We start from the raw sequence: 17,754 nt of genomic DNA on the forward strand, positions 1-17,754 counted from the left end.
CTTAGTTCTCTCTTCCCAAGATTGCTGTGCCAGATCCAGAGAGAATTTGTGAGGGGGAAGGAGGATGTGAGACTAAGAGGAGAAATAATAGGCAGCTTCCTCTCCACATCCCACTCTGTCTCCCCAGAGCCTGCCCCTCCATCCCAGCCTGTGGGTCCCACTTTGGGGTCCAATGCAGGGACACCTCAGGTCAGGGCTGAATTACTCTTTTATTTTCAGATAAAAAGTGGAAATTCCTGTTGACTGGTTGGATTGCCTCTCTTTTGGTCACTATCGATGGGGAGGCATGAACATAATGCTCACAGGCCATTATGGTCGGCAATATGTCGATTTATTATTTAAATCAGTTAACTTTTATACAGTTTAGTTTGTTTAGGGCACATGCTTATAATAAGATGATTGGATAGCTCAGTCTGTGCACGCGTCTCATGTTCCCAGTTCATTGGACCTGATGTTCTGTCCACGCGATCTGAAATCATCTTTGGCATAGAAACCTCTTTCTAATTAATCTGCTTTTAGGGTTTTACTAAAATTGCAGGTGTTTCATTATCTTCAGTTTCTCAAGGTTTTCTTTCTATAAACATATTATGTTCTCAAACCTTATAATTAGACACACAGCTAACAAGTATAAGCATCACATATTTTCACACAGTCTATAAGTATAAACAATACACGCTTGCCACTTCCATGGCAAGCAAGGCCTACAGAGTGCAGGAAAAAATGTTCACAGAAATCTCTGTGTCCGGCAACAGGTCACTACAGAAAAGACCCTTTGAATAATTCCCACGTGCACTTGTGGACTCATTTCCCTTCCCTGGGCAGCCAAATAAAAAAAAAGGCCCCAACTCTAGTGGCCTGTAATAGTTTTGAACTGCTCTTTGGGACACAAAAGTCCTTTTTCCCCCCAAACCCCATGCCTTTGGGAGTATTTTCCATGGTAGGATCCTCTGTTTTTCCCCAGTGGGTCTGTTTTCTCCTCCTCTTCCTTCCCCACCTGTTTTTCACTCCAAAATGCTGAATCCGAAAAATCGGTCTGAAACAAAAACTGCTCAGAGGCTTTGATCTTTTGAGCAGCAAAGGTATTTATTAACAGCACTGGGAGCAAGCCAGCTCGTGCTGGACAAACTTGCTCGAAGGCTTCACACAAAATCAGCAGTTTTTATACAATTTTTCAATATGATTAAATGCATATTCAAGTGATTACAACAGCTATCCATATATTAATAATAGATGGAGTATAGGTGGAGTATAGGTGGAGCTCAGGAGGGGCTTAGGGCGGCACTTCTCTTAGCCCTCAATTTCGGGGGTAGTTCTGCTCTTCCTACCCTGGGTCTGGGGGCTCAAAATCCTCTTCATCAGCTTGACCCCTCTTCTTTTCCATTGTTCTTGACCCGCTCACTGAAGCTCGGAGAAAGCCCTGGCTCCTGGCCTATTTCTTCTATTCAAATGTCTACTTTATCTTACTGTATCCTAATTTATTGCCTCTAGGCCTATTACATGTACTTCTACCATTCTCTTAAGCTTTGCTCCAGTAAGTAGAACAGAACAGGCACAGATCGTTTTGGATGTTAGGAACTTGTTAGCAGGCCCAAGTTTCTTAGTTAACTCTTCTGAGCCTGACCTCCTGTTTCAATGCCCTAAACTGCAGCCTGGGGCAGGAGGAATTTGGGGGTTAGGGACAATAAAAAACCACTGCATCACTTAAACCTTATTCAAAAATCAAGTGTTTGGGTGGGAAAAATGATCCTTTTGGTTCTTACATTGCAAACACAGGCAGAGGGTTCTTACCTGGTGTGCTGGTCTAAAGGTAAATTGGCAGGAGAAATGAACCCAACTCAAAACAGAATATAAGTCAGAGTTACAATTTAATAAAAGTAATGCAATAAATACAATTATACGGACAAACAATTGGTTTTAAGCTACAAAACACAGATGTATAACCCAGCAGCCTGGGGCATGAACAGAATGGTGTTTGTTAGCCCCCGTGCTGAGCCCCACGTGGTCCCTCTGAGTCCAAAGTAAAAGGGGAGGAAAACCTGTTGGTGAGAGTGCTGGTCGCAGTCCAGCCGAGGTTCTGGTCCTCCTCTGGATCCAATGAGTGGGCCAGAAGTCCTAAGACCCCAAGATTATATACCCTCAGGTTCCAGTGGGAATGCCCAGTACCTCCCCCAGGGCGGGGAGTTCCACAATGGGTGATTGTGAGTCTTGAGATATTTTTTGAATCCTCGGTGGCCCGTTAGCAGCCATGACCTCTCAGGCTGGGTGTGGAGGTGCTAATGACTCTCTGGAGGGGAGTTAACATCACCCATAACTACAGCCTGAGGGGGGTCAGGTGTGCTCTGGGCAGCTGCTGCAAATGATCTATTGTTAACAGTTCCTGGGAAATGACATGGAGGGTGTAGAATAGACAGGTTGGGTTACACCCACCCAGGGATGAACTGCTCCCGGCTGCTCTAACTAGGACATCTGGAGAATATTTACTTATGGAGGAAATGTCAGGTGCAGGGGCTGGTAATAATTTGAATTTGTTGATGTCAGGGTTCATAGAGAGTTTTAATAAATGTAGAAACTCTTTGCAGCTGCCAGTGGGTCACTGGCAGCATCCACATGCTGTGTCAGTGGATTCTTGTCCTGTTTCCTTGGGTTTTTTCCTTATAAATATTCCCCAAATTGCTCTTGTGGGATCAGTTTTGCTTTGCTGAACCTGTTAATTTTTAACTTTGTCTTGGGGAATAACGCAGCCTGGGGAAGGGACACGGGGAAGTTCACTCAGGGTTCGACACAGGTTGTAGGGTGGAAGGGAGTGAACCACTATATTAAAATGGCTCCCCCTTTTATAGGGGAGCTGGGAGAACTTTCCAGAGTAATGGTAAATAAGGGGAGGAGTTTTGGGAAAGAGGAACAACGATTTTGGGTGCAGAATATGAGGGGAGGGATTACAATAGAATATGCAGAAGAAGGGAGTGGAACTCTGGTGGGAATAAACCATTGTAAAATCGGGGACAGGAATAAACCATCAGTTTAGAACATTAAAACAAACATTCACTCGAGATTTCTCTCCATTAAACAGTCTCTGTTAAGCAAGTCCATTATCTTAGATCCAATCCTCTTCTTCCGCAACCTCTTTCAATGCCGCAGCCCAGCACTGGTAGGCTTTTATCTCTAATTCTTCGGACTCCTCATCCATATGGGAATAGTGCATGCCCAGGGAAAGATAGAGCAGGAAAAGAATTTAGGAAAAACAATGAACCAGGTGAGAAAATATGTCCAATATGGGAGGTTGGAGCAGTGATAACGGGGCCGAGCACAGGCTGGGACAGGAAACAGTGAACAGAAACGAGCCTTGGGGAAAGGAAGAGGGTTAGAAAAAGGCTGTGACCGCCTGGGGGGCAGCTTGGGGGATTATCAGCTTTTTGTGGTTTTATATTTTGACCATGGGAGCATCCTGGGAAAGCCTCAGGACGGAGCAGGACCTGCCCAGGCCCTGGGATCTGGGGCTGTTGTCCCAGGTGGGTCTGAAGGGCCGTCCAGCACCTTGTGGGGTGACCTGGGGGGTCTGGAGTGGGGACTGGGGCTGAAAACACCTCACAGTTGTACAAGTCCTTGAGACAACACCTTCCCAGGGCACACAGAGCCGGCAGGAGCCAAGGCTGAGTTGGAAAAACAAAGCGAGTCCTGGTTCTTTGAAGGCTGAAATCACCTAAACCTGGCCAAGGGGAAATGGTGCTTGAATGTCCTGGGAGGAAACTGCCCCAAATCAGGGATTTGCCTCTCTCCAGTTCCCAGCCTGAGCAGGAACTCGCTTGGTTTGCACAGGGGAAGACTCGGCTGCTGCGATGGAGCTGCTGCAGGGGAGGGCAGAGGAAGAGACCAGTAAGAACCAGTTCTTGTTTCAAAGCCGGGGTTGAGTTTAGGTGAGTTGAGCTAAAATTAGCTCAGAGAGCTGGGGGGAGGAGGAAGTAAGGAAGGTTAAAGGTGTTTGCAAGCTGTGGGTCTGGGGCATGGTGCCCATCCCGTGGTGAAAGGGGGCATGGGGGGAATGCAGCCCCAAAATTCCTTGAAGGCTGATGACAGCACTGGGATGCCCACCCCAGCTGAGCCTGGAGCCCAACTCACCTTCCTGAAGGTCCTGGCCCAGCAGCTCCTGCAGGGCTGGGACAGAACAAAGCCCCAGCAAGTGCCTCTGACACACAGCCCATGGCCTGAGCTCACAGAAACCAACAGTGCCCTCACTGGGCAGCTCCTGGTGGCAACTGGTGTCTGAGTCTCTGGGATCCAATGACCAGAGCAGGGCAGGGCAGAAGCCATTGCTGCTCACCATGCCCTGGAGTCCCTGCTCTGATCGAGGAGATTACAAGGAACAGTGTTCGGTGTTATCCAAAGGCAATTTTGAACTACTTCCCTCACTTGAAACAAAAAAAAAGAGTGGGAACAATTTTCCCTCCTTCGCTGCTCTCAGCTCTTGCACCCAGTAGATTGTGCTGTCGGCCACCCCGTTACTCACCCTCACAGGGCAACTGGGATACCCAGTGTCTATCCAGATACCCTGAAACTCCAGTTGGGCTTCAGGAGCTCCATCTACATTCCAGAACTTCCATGTCAGCTCAGGCTTGGGCCTTGGGTCTGAGCTGTGTTAAAAGTATTCCAGCCTCAAGCTCCATTCCAGCCATCTCATTGCCCCTCCCATTGACCCTCACCCACGGACTGTCTGTGTGAAGAACAGCTGGGGAAGCTCATCATCCCTCCCCTGTCCTGGAGGACTTCATCAACATCAACACATTTGGAAAGAACAGCAGCAGCCTCCAAATTCCTGGCACGCAGGAAGGGCAGAGCTCTGCTGGAGTGCAGAAACCACAGTGGGATCGAGGCTCTGGTTCTGAACCCAGGGCCCAGCTGTGCTGCTGCTGGAAATGCTCAGTCACTTAAATTCCAGGATTCCCAGGAATTTCCACTTTTTATCTGAAAATAAAAGAGTAATTCAGCCCTGACCTGAGGTGTCCCTGCATTGGACCCCAAAGTGGGACCCACAGGCTGGGATGGAGGGGCAGGCTCTGGGGAGACAGAGTGGGATGTGGAGAGGAAGCTGCCTATTATTTCTCCTCTTAGTCTCACATCCTCCTTCCCCCTCACAAATTCTCTCTGGATCTGGCACAGCAATCTTGGGAAGAGAGAACTAAGCTCAAATCCAAACTTGCTTCGTCCTGGTCCAGCCCAGCCCCCACTCCCCCAGTCTGGCCCACAACCACCACCCTGGTCCATCCGGCCTGGGAACCCAAGGGATCCTCTGCAATCCCATCAACGGAGCAGAATTCACTCTCCTCCCCTTGACTCACTACAGGGTAACAAGTGCCATCTCCCTGCCCACGACACACCAGATCTTGTGCCCAAAGCATCAGAAGTGGTGACAAAGCCTCGTTCAGCTCAGCCTTGGCTGCAGTTTACCCCCACTGTCAGGGCAGATGGAATGGGCCGTGAAGAGAGAGCACAGCTGGACCCGGCCCTGTGGGACACCCGGGCTCAGGAGGGCGATGCCAGCTCAGTCCTGCCCTGTCCCTGCTCCCGCTGACGCTGCGGCAGCACCTGGGGAGACAAGGGGGAGCTCAGGACCAGGCCCGGCCCCTCTGACTCTACAGCTGCTGCGGACCAGCTCCCGGTCGTGTCCCTGTCGTGACATGTAAGTGCCATCGCCTGGAAGCTCCTGGCCCAGGGCAGCTGCAGAACGGGCTCAGCCTCCCAAGGAGGAGGAACCAGCAGCCCCGAGGGTGCTCAGGATTGTGCCCAGCAGCCCCTGCCCAGGCACTTTGCAGCCCAGGAACACCTCCCTCCAGCCCAGGTGGCTCTAAGCTCGCTCCTGGCTGGCCGGGAACGCTGCCCTGCTGTAAGGCAGCCACATCTCTCCTCCCGAGAGGAACCGGACGAGGCAGCGCTGCTGCGGCAGCGGCTGCTTCCGAGCCCGCCGGGGGCTCAGCGGGGAGGAGGAGCCCGTGGGCAGCCGCTCCCTCAGCGGCCCCGGGGGAGGGGACCCGGGGGTCCGAGCCCGCCAGAGCCCGCTCCCCGCGGCGCCTCCCCGAGCCCCGGCAGGGCCGAGCGGGTCCCACCGCGCCGGGGCCGCGTCCGAGCTCCGCCGCCGCCTCAGCGAGTGCCCGGAGCCCCTTGCACTTTGAACGAGATCCCACCTCCCTTTCCTCAAAGCCACGCGCTTTGCGAGAAACAGCCCCGGCGATGTGCCCGGAGCCGCTGTTTCAGGAGTCACAGCCCTGGCGAGGTGCCCGGAGCCGCTGCTTTAGGAGTCACAGCCCTGGCGAGGTGCCCGGCCTGGCGGGACACCGGGGCAGCGCCGCTGCACTGAACCGGCTGGAGCTCCGTGAGAACCTGAGCTGAAGGGCCTGTGACCTGTGGATGAGTTCGGGATGGAGCAGAGTCCCCCCTGCAGCCCGGGGAGGAGCCCCCGCCGGAGCGGGGGCTGCCCAAAGGAGGCCGTGACCCCGTGGGAAGCCCCTGCAGAGCCGTGGCAGCAAAGCCCTGGTGTCCAGGGCTGCCCCCCCGCCCGAGTTTGTTGGGTTTAATCCCGAACTCTGCAACAAGCCCTCTGCCCCAGGGCAGCAACCGATCGGTGACAGAGCCCCGGAGCGGTGCCAGGAGTGACTTGGGGGCAGGGGGTTCACAGGGACCCTCCAGCACCCCTCGCTGCCCACGAGGGGCAAAACGAGCATTCCTGGCCGTGGGATCCAGGGCAGGAACCAGCCATTCCATGTCCCTCAGCTGTTCCATGTTCCATGGGCCCTTCCGTGTCCTGAGGCCATTCCATATCCCGGGGCCATTCCCTGTCCGTGGACTGTTCCATGTCCCCGGGCCACTCCCTGTCCCTCGACATTCCCTGTCTCCGGACATTCCCTGTCCCAACTGCCCCCAACATGCTCCTAGTCACTCCCAGTTGCTCCCAATATGATCCCGGTTGCCCTCAGCATGGGCCAAGTTGCTCCCACTGTGATCCCAGTCTGATCCCAGTCTGATCCCAGCCAATCCAAGTATGGTCCCAGTCTTCCCCCAGCATGGTCCCAGTGAATCCCAGTTGCCCCACTGTAGATCCAGTCACTCACAATTGCTCCCAGTTGCTGCCAGCATGGTCCCAGTTGCCCCCTACATGGTCCCAGTTGCCCCCAGAGTGGTCTCAGTCATCCCCACTATAGTTACAGACAATCCCAGTGTGTCCCAGTTGCCCTCAGCATGGTTGTAGTCATTCCCAGTCACTCCCAGTTACCCCAGGAAGGATTCAGTTTCCACCAGTACGATCCCAGTGACTCCCAGACACTCCCAATATATCCCATGTGGCCTCCAGCATGCTCCCAGTTACTCCCAGTAGCCCTCATTTTGGTCCCAGTAGCTCCCAGTATAATCCCTGTTGCCTCAGTTCTGGTCCCAGTGGATCCCAGTGTGCTCTGATCCTGCTCCCAGCAGGTCCTGGTAGGTCCCAGTCCTGGTCTCCATGTGTCCTGGTGTCCCGGTCCATCCCAGGCCATCCCAGCCTGTCCCACTCCCTGCCCATCCCTTCCGGGGATCCGCCACCATTCCCGGATCCTGCCCCCCAGAGCTGCCGACGGACACTGCCCCCCAGAGATGCTGACAGGGGTCGGGGGGTCCATGTTGGGGTTCGTCTTCCTATGCTGGGGCTCGGCCTCCACCTGTGGGATCAAGGCTCTGGTTCTGAACCCAGGGCCAGATGTGCTGCTGCTGGAAATGCTCATTCACTTAAAATCCAGGATTCCCAGGACTCTGCCCTGAGATTTTGTGTAGAGCTCGCTGGGTAATTCAGCTGCTCTGCTCTGGGTTGCACTCCGGCTGCTGTTTCCTCCCTCTGTTGAAACCAGGCAGTCAGTGTATTTGCCATTGTGCAGCAGGAAATCACAGGAGGTGGAAACACCCTAAAAATTATCTCAGTCTTCCAGCAGCACGAGCACTTCCCAACACAGTGAGCCCAGGGAGTGCAGCCACCGGGCCGTCTCCTCCCGCCGCGGAGTCGCCGGTGCCCGACCCCGACCCGGTAAGTGCAGCCCCTCGTCCCACCTGTGCCCTGCTGGGCTGCTGCTGCTCCTGCAGCTCATGTTTCTGCACCCAGAGCTCCCTAAATTGCTGGGTTGGAGCTCCAGAGCCGTCTAAGTGGGGGCTACAGAGCCTGAAATCTGCTCGAATTGGTCTTTTGCAGTCCAGAAGCTCTTTCAGTCACTCTTTCTGAGCCAAAACTCTCCCCAAATCGCTCTCCCTGACCCAAAGCTCCCGACAGCAGTTTCTCTAAGCCTCAGTCGCCCCAAATTGGGGTTTCTTAGGCCTGAGGTTCCCTAAAGTGGTGTATTCTGAGCCCCAAGGCTCCCTAAATCAGTGTTTCTGGACCCAAATGCACCCTGAATTGCTGTTTCAGGCCCCAAGAGCTCCCTAGGTGGGTATTTCTGAGCTCAGTAATGTTTCTGAGCTCAATTTCCCTAACTGGAAATTTCTGAGCTCAATAACTTCCTGGAATCAAAGGGCCGTTGTGACACTGGAGGGCCTCATGGATCTGAAGGAAAGCTGGGAGACTGCAGAATCTCCTGGAACCAAGTGGCCAGTGTGACACGGGGGACCTCATGGAAGCAAAGAAACCCTGGGACATTTTGCAACTTCATGGAATCAATGGGCCATTGGGACACTGGGGAACCTGATGGAATTGTGTGGCCATTGTGCCATTGCAGGGCCTCCTGGAATAAAATGAAACCTGGGACACTGGGAAACCACGTGGGAGCAAGGGATGCCTGTGACCCTGCAGGACCTGATGGAACCAAGGGAAGCCTGGGACCCTGAGGAAACTCGTGGAACCAAGTGGTCTTTGTGACCCTGCAGAATTGCACGGAATCAACAACCCATTGTGTCACTGCAGGGCTTCATGGAACCAAAGGAGTCCTTGGACACTGTGGAACCTCATAGAAACAAAGGGCCATTGTGCCACTGAAGAACCTCATGGAATCAAGGGGCCATCGTGACACTGCTGGGCCTTTTGTATCCAAAGGAATCTTGGGATGCTGTGGAACCTCCCAGAATCAAGGGGCCATTTTGACACCGTGGAACCTCATGGAATCAACAGTCCATTGTGACTCTGCAGGGCCCAGGGAAGCAAAGGAATCCTGGGATACTGTGGAATCTGACAGAATCAAGAGACCATTGTGACCCTGCGGAGTCTCACGGAGATGAAGAAGCCCTGGGAGACTGGAACCTGATGGAATCAAGGGACCGTTGTGACAGTGCAGGTCCCCATGGAAGCAAGGGAAAATGGGGACACTGTGAAAACTCATGGCATCAAGGGGCCATTGGGACATGCAGGGTTTCCTAGAACCAAAGGAAGCCTGGGACGTTTGGGATCGTCCTGGAATCGAGGGGCCATCGGGACACTGCGGAACCTCCTGAAAGCAGAGGAACCCTGAGACTGTGCAGAACCTGAGGGCAGAAAGGAGCCATCGGGACACTGCAAAACCTCGTGGAATCGAGGGGCCACTGCTTCACATCTGGGTCTCATGGAACCAAAGGAAACCTGGGACACTGGGGAAACTCATGGAAGCAGGGAGACCCTGGGACACTGTGGAGCCTCACGGAATCAAGGGGCCATCGGGACACTGCAGGACCTTGTGGGGCCAAAGGGACTGATTGCCCCTCTGTGCTGGGCACTGCTGAGGCCCCACCTGGAGTGCTGTGTCCAGTTCTGGCCCCTCAGTGCAAAAAGGCCCTTGAGGGGCTGGAGCGTGTCCAGAGAAGGGAACGGAGCTGGGGAAGGCTCTGGAAAACATGTGTGCTGAGGGACGGCTGAGGGAACTGGGCTGGTTGAGTGTGGAGAAGGGGAGGCTCAGGGGGGACCTCATTGCTCTCTACAATGACCTGAAAGGAGGTTTTAGTGGGGTGGGGGTTGGTCTCTTCTGCAAAGCCTTTAGTGATAGGAGGTGAGGAAATGGCCTTAAGTTGCATCGGGCAAGGTTCAGATCAGATATTCAAAAACCCTCTTTTTTTTTCACTGAGAGAGTTTTTATGCATTGGAACAAGTAGCCCCAGGGAGGTGTTGGAGTCTCTGAACGTGTTCAGATGGCGTCTGGGTGTGGCACTTTGGGATATGGTTTAGGGGTGATTCTGGTGGTGCTGGGTTGACAGTTCAACCAGAAGATCTTGAAGGTCTCTTCCAATCTTGGTGATTCTGTGATTCTCTGACCTGTCATCCCCGTTTCCAGATTTGTGCTTTTACAAGATTCTGGGGATGTTTTCTCAGTTGGGTCCCTCAGTGGGACCCATTAACACGACCAGAAACTTTACACTTGGAATGTCCCTTTGGTTTCTCAAGAGGTTCCTGCAACTTTCCTCAGGGTCTGACGTTCAGGGACTCATCCCCAAAGCCCCCGAGGGTGACAGCTGTGTCTGTGCTGCTGAGCTGGGCCGGGCTCCTGGCACACAGGGAGCCCCTGGCAAGCGGGCAGCGCTGCCAAGAGACAGCTCTGCCCAGGAGCAGTTCCTCTGCACAGCCCAGCAGGGCTGGGGGCACTGCCAGGGCAGCTCAGGGACACCAGAAGGGCACAGCCAGAGCTTCAAGGGGCTCAGCACTGGCAGGATGGCTGAGAGCTCCCTGCAGGAGGAATCTTGGCAGGGCTGCACACGGGCAGTCTGTGGCTGCAGGGCAGTGCAGGGGCAGCTGCTGGAGGCATCTCCTAAAGCTGGCCCAGCCCCAGCTGATGGGATGGGTGAGCAGGAGTTGTTTTGGGGCACTTTGGAAGAGCTGTGAAGCCGGGGGTGCAGCCAGGGGTGCCCAGGGCTGTGGGGCAGAGCAGGGTCCTGCAGCCCAGGGCGCTGTGCTGGGCAGGGACTCTGCTGCCTGCCAGGGGTAGCTCTCAGCCGGCCCGGGAGCTGCTGCCAGGGCTGGGGGAGAAGGGCTGTGGGCAAGGAGAAATCCCTTGGAGGGGAGGGCAGCATCCTTTGGATGCCGTGCTCTTGCAGGGTCAGACCTGCTCCCAGCTCCAGATCCCCACAAGGTATTTTACAGGGAGGATTTGACCAAGCACACAAAGTCAGGGGCTTTGGGGAGGCACTGGGACATAGAAATTGTTCTCTCAGTTTAGGAAGAAGCACTTAAATGCAAAGTCTTTTCCTCTCAGAGATGAAGAATTCAAGGACTCTCAGAAATCAGACAGGATCCTGGGCAGTGCTGAGCTGTGGGGTGAAGTCACAGCCCCACGAAGCCCCTGAAGTTTGAGGGCTTTGAAAGATTACAGAGTGTTAGGCCGTTTTCCAGAACAGTAAGGCTAACTAGATAGTTCCCATGGTTACAGCCTTGAGATATAAAGAGTACAAGGTCAAAGCAGTCTGGCTGAAGGCAGCTGCTGATGCCTAAGTGTTTTTGCAAGAATATGTTTCTATTCTATGTGTGAAAGCAGAAGCGAGCGAGCTCAGTAAAGGCTGTGCTCTGGGGATCCCCTGTGAGCAGGGACAGCACAAAGCCTTTCCCACGTGCCTCCCTCACCTGGCTGTGGTCTCCCTGTTTGTCAGCACTGCCATATTTTCCAACTTGAAGCCCCCCTCCATCTCCTCCCCATCCCTGGATCTGACCCTGTCAGTTCTGTGCAATTAAATATTATTATGCACCCGCCTTCTAATTTAGTGTTCACCTTTTGACCCAGAGATGTATAAATGATGAATTGTACTCTCTGACTATTTAAACCATATAAAGGACCCTGCAGTGCCTTCTTTGTCCAAGACCCTTCTTCTTAGCTGTTCCCAAAGGACAGCACACTGCAGGACAGGGTGTATTTGCAAAGGGGAAGGGGACAAGAATCCCAGCCCAGCAGCACTGCCAGGGAGCAGCAGTGCTTGGTCTTCCCAGAGCTGCTCTCTTGCCCCTTCCACACTGTCCTCCTGAGCCCCTTTCTGGCTGTAAGGCCTGAGTGCTCTCTGAGCACAGTCCTGGGGGCTGGAAGCCCTTGGAGCACAGGCAGGGACAGGCCCTGGGAACTTGTGAAGCAGAGCTGGGCTCCCTTCCAGCATCTCCAGGATGCTGTGGGATCTTCTGAGGGCGGGGCATGGACTGGGGCACTTCTTCTGTCACCTTGCTCCAGGGCTGCAACTCTCCTGCAGTGTCACCATGACACTCCTGCTCTCTGCTTTCCAGGTTCCATTTTCAGATCCAGTCTTCCCCTCCTGTTCCCAGGGACATCCTGTGAGTGCTTCAGAGCTGCCATCCTGGGGCAGCTCCTGCCCAGCGTGGGCAGGCACAAGGTCTCTCCCCCTGCTCCTCTCCCCTCCCCAGTGCCACTGTTTTCTGCAGCCTCCTCATCCTTGCCCAGCACAGCCCTCCTGGCACAGTTGGACACAGCCCTTGTTCTCCCCCCTCCTCAGGCACCTGCCCAACCCCCTCAGCTCCAGCCTGATGGCCACAAACCTTCAGGGCAGGGAGGCACCAGGGAAATGCTGAGGAAACCCTTCAGCTGCACTCCAATCCAATTGGAGGGGTTGGCCTGGAGGAAGAAATCCCTTCTCATTCTCCAGAACCACCAGGACAACCTGTGTTGTGTCCTGGGCACTCCTCTGGAAGTGTGGGCTATGGAAATGGATTTGGTGTCTGGGATATTGAGAAGGCTGGGCAGTGTCACTGGGAGACTCTCCCAAACCCTTGGAAAGGCCAGAGCCAGCCCAGAGCTTCCTGGGGCCTTGGCAAAGGCAGACATGGAAGCAGTCTGCAAACAGGGCAGCAAGGAGGGTTGGCAGAGTTCCACACTGCTCAGGCTCAGCAGGGAAGGGGAGAGGGCAAGTCCTGCTGCAGCCATTGCCAGGCATGGGAAGGACAAGGCAGGGATTGCAGAACCCCTGTGGGAGGGAATAGAAGGGGATGTTGTGTGCCCAGACTTCAGCAAGGCCTTTGACATGGTCTGCTGGGGTCTCTTAGAGCCAGACTGGAGTGCAGAAGTGGAAGATGTGGTAGGTGGGAAGTTGGCTGAATGAAGAGTGTCCAAAAAAATCCATGGTACAAAGTCCTCTTGGCAGCAACTTCCTGATGAAATCCCTCAGTGACCAGCCCTTGAACACCACTGTAGAACATCTTTATTATCTTTCTGTACAAAGGGACCAAATGTATTTTCAAGTCCTTTGTGGGTGATGCCAAATTTCAGGGAGCCCTTGAGCAACCTGTCCTGGTTTAAAGACACAGATTGGGCAGGGAAATCCAATCAAATGAACTCACTCCCCTTTTATTCCCCACCAATACAGGGAGACAAAAATACAAGGAGGTATAAGTGAAAAAATAACAATTTACTGACAAGAAATATAGCAGCAAAAACAACAATACCAACAGAACAGTTCAAAGCAAGAGCCGAGAGAGAAATTGCCTCTTCTCTCCCCCCTGCCCCAACTCCCTTTTGTAAAGACAAACCCAGGGATCAACAGGTGCCTCCCTTCCCCCTCTTCCCCCTGACTGAACAAAGAACAAACAACAAAACCAGGGGAAAGAGGGGGCAAAGCAAAATGTGGGAAACTCTCTGGCCTGAGATGAGCTGTGCTGCCCAAGAACACGCTGACTCCAGAGGTGTCCCAGCGGGGCAGAGCCGGCGACTCCGGTCCGTGCGGCGGGGGGGAGGCAGCGGCTCTGCTTGATCCCATGGAGTTCTGGGGAGGCACAGGGGGTGCCAGGAGACTCTTCAGTGGCACTGTGGCCCCTTGGTTCCAAGAGGTTCTACAGTGGGACAATGGTCCCTTCACTCTACAAGGTTACGTCCTCTCACAGGGTCCCCTTGGCTCCAGGAGGCCCCTCAGTGTCACCAAGCCCCCTGGATTTAATGAGCCTGCACTGTGTCCAAATGGCCCCGTGGGACCACAAGGTTTCACAGTGGGCGGGTTTCCACGAGGTTCTGCAGGGTCCAAGGGTCCCTTTGGCTCCATAATGCCTGGTCACAATGGCCTCTGGATTCCATGGGATTCCTCAGTGTCACAATGGCCTCTGGATTTCATGGGATTCCTCAGTGTCACAATGGCCTCTGGATTCCATGGGATTCCTCAGGGTCACAATGGCCTCTGGATTCCATGGGATTCCTCAGTGTCACAATGGCCTCTGGATTCCATGGGATTCCTCAGGGTCACAATGGCCTCTGGATTCCATGGGATTCCTCAGGGTCACAATGGCCTCTGGATTCCATGGGATTCCTCAGGGTCACAATGGCCTCTGGATTCCATGGGATTCCTCAGGGTCACAATGGCCTCTGGATTCCATGGGATTCCTCAGTGTCACAATGGCCTCTGGATTCCATGGGATTCCTCAGTGTCACAATGGCCTCTGGATTCCATGGGATTCCTCAGGGTCACAATGGCCTCTGGATTCCATGGGATTCCTCAGTGTCACAATGGCCCCTTCGTCCCACAAGATTCCACAGAGTCCTGGTGCTCCTTTGCATCCCTAAGGCCCTGTAGTGTCACAATGGCCCCTCGATTCCATGAGATTCCAATTTGTCCATGGGTTCCTTTGGCTCCAGAGGGTCCTGTAGTGCCAAAATGGCCCCTGCATTCCATGAGTTTCCACAGTGTCCTCTGGTGCATAGGGCCTTCAGTGGCACAATGCCTCCTTGATTTGCACAGTGTCCCAGGGTTCCTTTGTTTCCATGAGGCCCTGCAGTGCCACAATGGCCCCTTGATTCCATGGGTGTCACCACAAAGCTGAGCCCACCCAGATGAAAGTTTGGGGGAGATTAGGATTCCCAAAAATTCTCCTCCAGGAGGGAAATGGTTACTAACATCAACCTGGGGAGGGGAAATTTGGGATTCAGGGAGGAATTTGGGGATTTAGGGGGGATTTTTTGGATTCAGGGAGGATTTTGAGGGAAATTTGGGGGTTTAGGGGGGAATTTTGGAGGAATTTGGGGATTCAAGGGGGAATTTGGGGGGAATTTGGGGATTCAAAGTGGAAATTGGGGGGAAATTTGGGGATTCAGGAGATATTTTGGGGGAATTTTGGGATTCAGGGGGGATTTGGAGGGAAATTTGGAGGTTCATGGGGAAACTTTGGGATTCAGGGGGGAATGTTGATGGAAATTTGGGATTCACGGGGGAATTTTGGGGGAAATTTGGGGATTCAGGGGGAAATTTGGGATCCAGGGGGGAAACTGGGGAGGAATTTTGGGACTGGGGGGGGGGGGGGGGAATTTCAGGGTTCAGTGAGAATTTTGGGATTCAGGGGTGGGAATTTTGGGATTCCTGGTTGGAATTTTGGGCTCTGCACTCACACCTTGGTGTTGTCACTCAGGCAGTTCTGGAGCAGGAAGGTGAGTTTACTGTTCCTGTAGGGAATGTCCTGCTCCTGCCGGGAATTCCAGAGGCTCAGGGGGCTCCAATCTCGATTTTCCAGCTCCAATCCCACTTTTCCTGCCACATTCCCCACTTTTGCCTCCCCACCCCCACTTTTCCAACCCCAATTCCCCATTTTCTCACCTCCAATCCCTCTTTTCCTATCTCCAATCCCTCTTTTCCTACCCCCATTCCCCATTTTTCCAATTTATTCCCATTTTTCCTACCCCAATTCCCCATTTTCCCATCTCCAATCCCTCTTTTCCCACCCCCATTCCCCATTTTTCCAATTTATTCCCATTTTTCCCATCCCAATTCCCCATTTTCCCCTCTTATCCCACTTTTCCCACCCCCATTCCCCATTTTCCACAACCTGGAATCTTCATTCCTCCACGTCAGTTCTCGGCTGTCCCCGGTCAGCTTTGGCAGGCAACTTTTGAGCTCTTGGCTCGTCTCCAATTTCACCTGGGACTCTTCTCCCGAGCGCCGGGCCTACTTCCATGGCCCAGTCTCTTGGCTCAGCTTCAAGTTGAGCCTCTCCTCCTCTTACAGTGGAGGGAAAGAAATAGCCCCCCTCTACAGCTTCACTGCAGAAAAGGAGGGGGGAGAGAGGGCTTGGCTGCAAAGCCTGCCTCTCTCCTCTTACCTCAGGTGCTGTGAATCTCTTCCTTCACAGCACACACTCCAAATGCTGCCTCCAACTGTAGCCAAAGGCTGAGCTGGGGGGTCGCAGGGCCACCCCCTGGCCTCGTCCACCTGCACGCAGCAGACACTAACAGCAAAACAACCAAGACTGAACTTGCCAACAGCTTCCCGTGCTGTGATATGTGATTTTGAGCAGAAGCGACCAACATGGACAGTGATCGGCTCTCCAGGGAACGCTGCCCTGGCACCCAATCACCTCTGAGCTCTTTGAATTCTCAAGGGGGGCCAGTTTCAAACTATGACTTGGCCTTGTTGAACCTTATCCCGTTGGAATCAGATCATCTCTCCAGCTTGTCCAGGTCCCTCTGAAGAGCCCTCCTGCCCTCCAGCAGATCAACACTCCCCCCCAACTTGGTGTCAACTGTAAATTCGCTAATGGTACACTCAATCCTCTCATCCAGATCATCAATAAAGATATTAAATAGAACTGAGCCCAACACTGATCCCCGGGGGACACCACTAGTGACTGGATCCCAACTGGATGCAGAACCATCCTCCACCACCCTCTGGGCCCAGCCCTCCAGCCAGTTCTTAATCCGCTCCCCCTGGGCCCCAAACTGCCCCATAATTATCCCCATCAGTGCCCCCCCAGTGCCAACTTTTTATTTGTGCTTATTTTATAACTCCTGCATGTCTAAAATGTTTCTTGCACGGGTTTGCCCTGGGGGAGCTGAACCCCATTGGTGGCAGCGGGGATTGGCTCACAGCTGAGGAGTGTCTGTTACCAAAGGTGAAACTTGGGGCTTTCGGATTGCTGCAGAGAAAGAAGAAAAAACCCTCTGTGCTGTGTGCAGTCAGTTCTGTGAGCAGAGCAGGACCCAGGAGACTGATGAGAGACATGATGGGGTTGGGGAGATGTGGAGCAAGGTTGTCCACACTGTGTCAGACCTCAAGGGACAGTTCTCCAAATAGTCCAGACCTCCTTAGGAGAGACCCTGGATCAGTATCAGTCTGAGAATGCTGCAATCATTTCTTCTCCAAAGAGAAAAGTAATAAAGTACACTCTTTAAAATAGGAATGCATATTTGTTAGAAGCTCTTTGAACTTTCTCCATAACTACATAGGCAACCTTCTTAATTAACCCTCCTAGATTAGAGGACAATCACAGAAGTTCCATGGTTTATCAGGACCTGGTTTATCTCAATGAGCCCCGTGGTGTACTTGGTGCTGAGCCTTTGAACCTCAGGGACTGAGAGGACATTGCACAAACCTTTCATGGGTCAAAGAGAAACTGAAAGTATCTCAGAGCATTAATGGGTGCAACTGAGGACCATTCCCAAAACAGGCTCCTCATGGACCCCCTTGGAGGAGATAATTGGGGGCCACGATTGCACAAACCTCTCAATATCAAAAGCAAAACCCAAAGTCCCCCTAAAAACTGAACTCCTTGAAAGAATTAATGAGCCCCAGTGAGTGTCACTACTGACACAGGCTCTCAGGGGACTGGTTAAAGCAGATAATTGCAGATGATTGCACAAACCTCTCAGAGATTCAGTGTGGAAAGGAAAATGAAAAGTACTTTGAAAATCCTGCAGGCCCTTGAAGCCTTCAGGAGCCCCCCGAGGGCCATTCCTGACAAAGCCTCCCCAGGGACTCTCCAGCAGATCCTTGGGGGCCGTGAGTGCAGGGAGGCAAAGGCTCTGTGCAGGCAGCTGAGATGTTGAGCACAGCCTGGCTCGGTTGGAGGCAGCAGAAAGGTCCAGCCCTGACCCCCAGCCCGGGGAA

General features: G+C 53.4%; 2 protein-coding genes across 3 annotated transcripts in view; one reads left to right on the forward strand and one right to left on the reverse strand.

Moving 5' to 3' along the window:
* The window catches only part of LOC135406068 (uncharacterized), a 361,545-nt gene that overhangs the window by 46,971 nt on the left and 296,820 nt on the right, over positions 1-17,754 (reverse strand). The gene's annotated exons all lie outside the window — the stretch shown is intronic.
* LOC135406043 (uncharacterized) overlaps positions 7,984-17,754 on the forward strand; it is a 31,568-nt gene continuing 21,797 nt past the window's right edge. The window contains exon 1 of the mRNA XM_064640573.1: positions 7,984-8,041. The gene's annotated coding sequence lies outside the window, so the exon portion shown is untranslated. The remainder of the gene's footprint in view (positions 8,042-17,754) is intronic.

This window comes from Pseudopipra pipra, chromosome W (genome assembly GCF_036250125.1).
Source record: "Pseudopipra pipra isolate bDixPip1 chromosome W, bDixPip1.hap1, whole genome shotgun sequence".
In the NCBI taxonomy this organism is placed as follows: domain Eukaryota; kingdom Metazoa; phylum Chordata; class Aves; order Passeriformes; family Pipridae; genus Pseudopipra; species Pseudopipra pipra.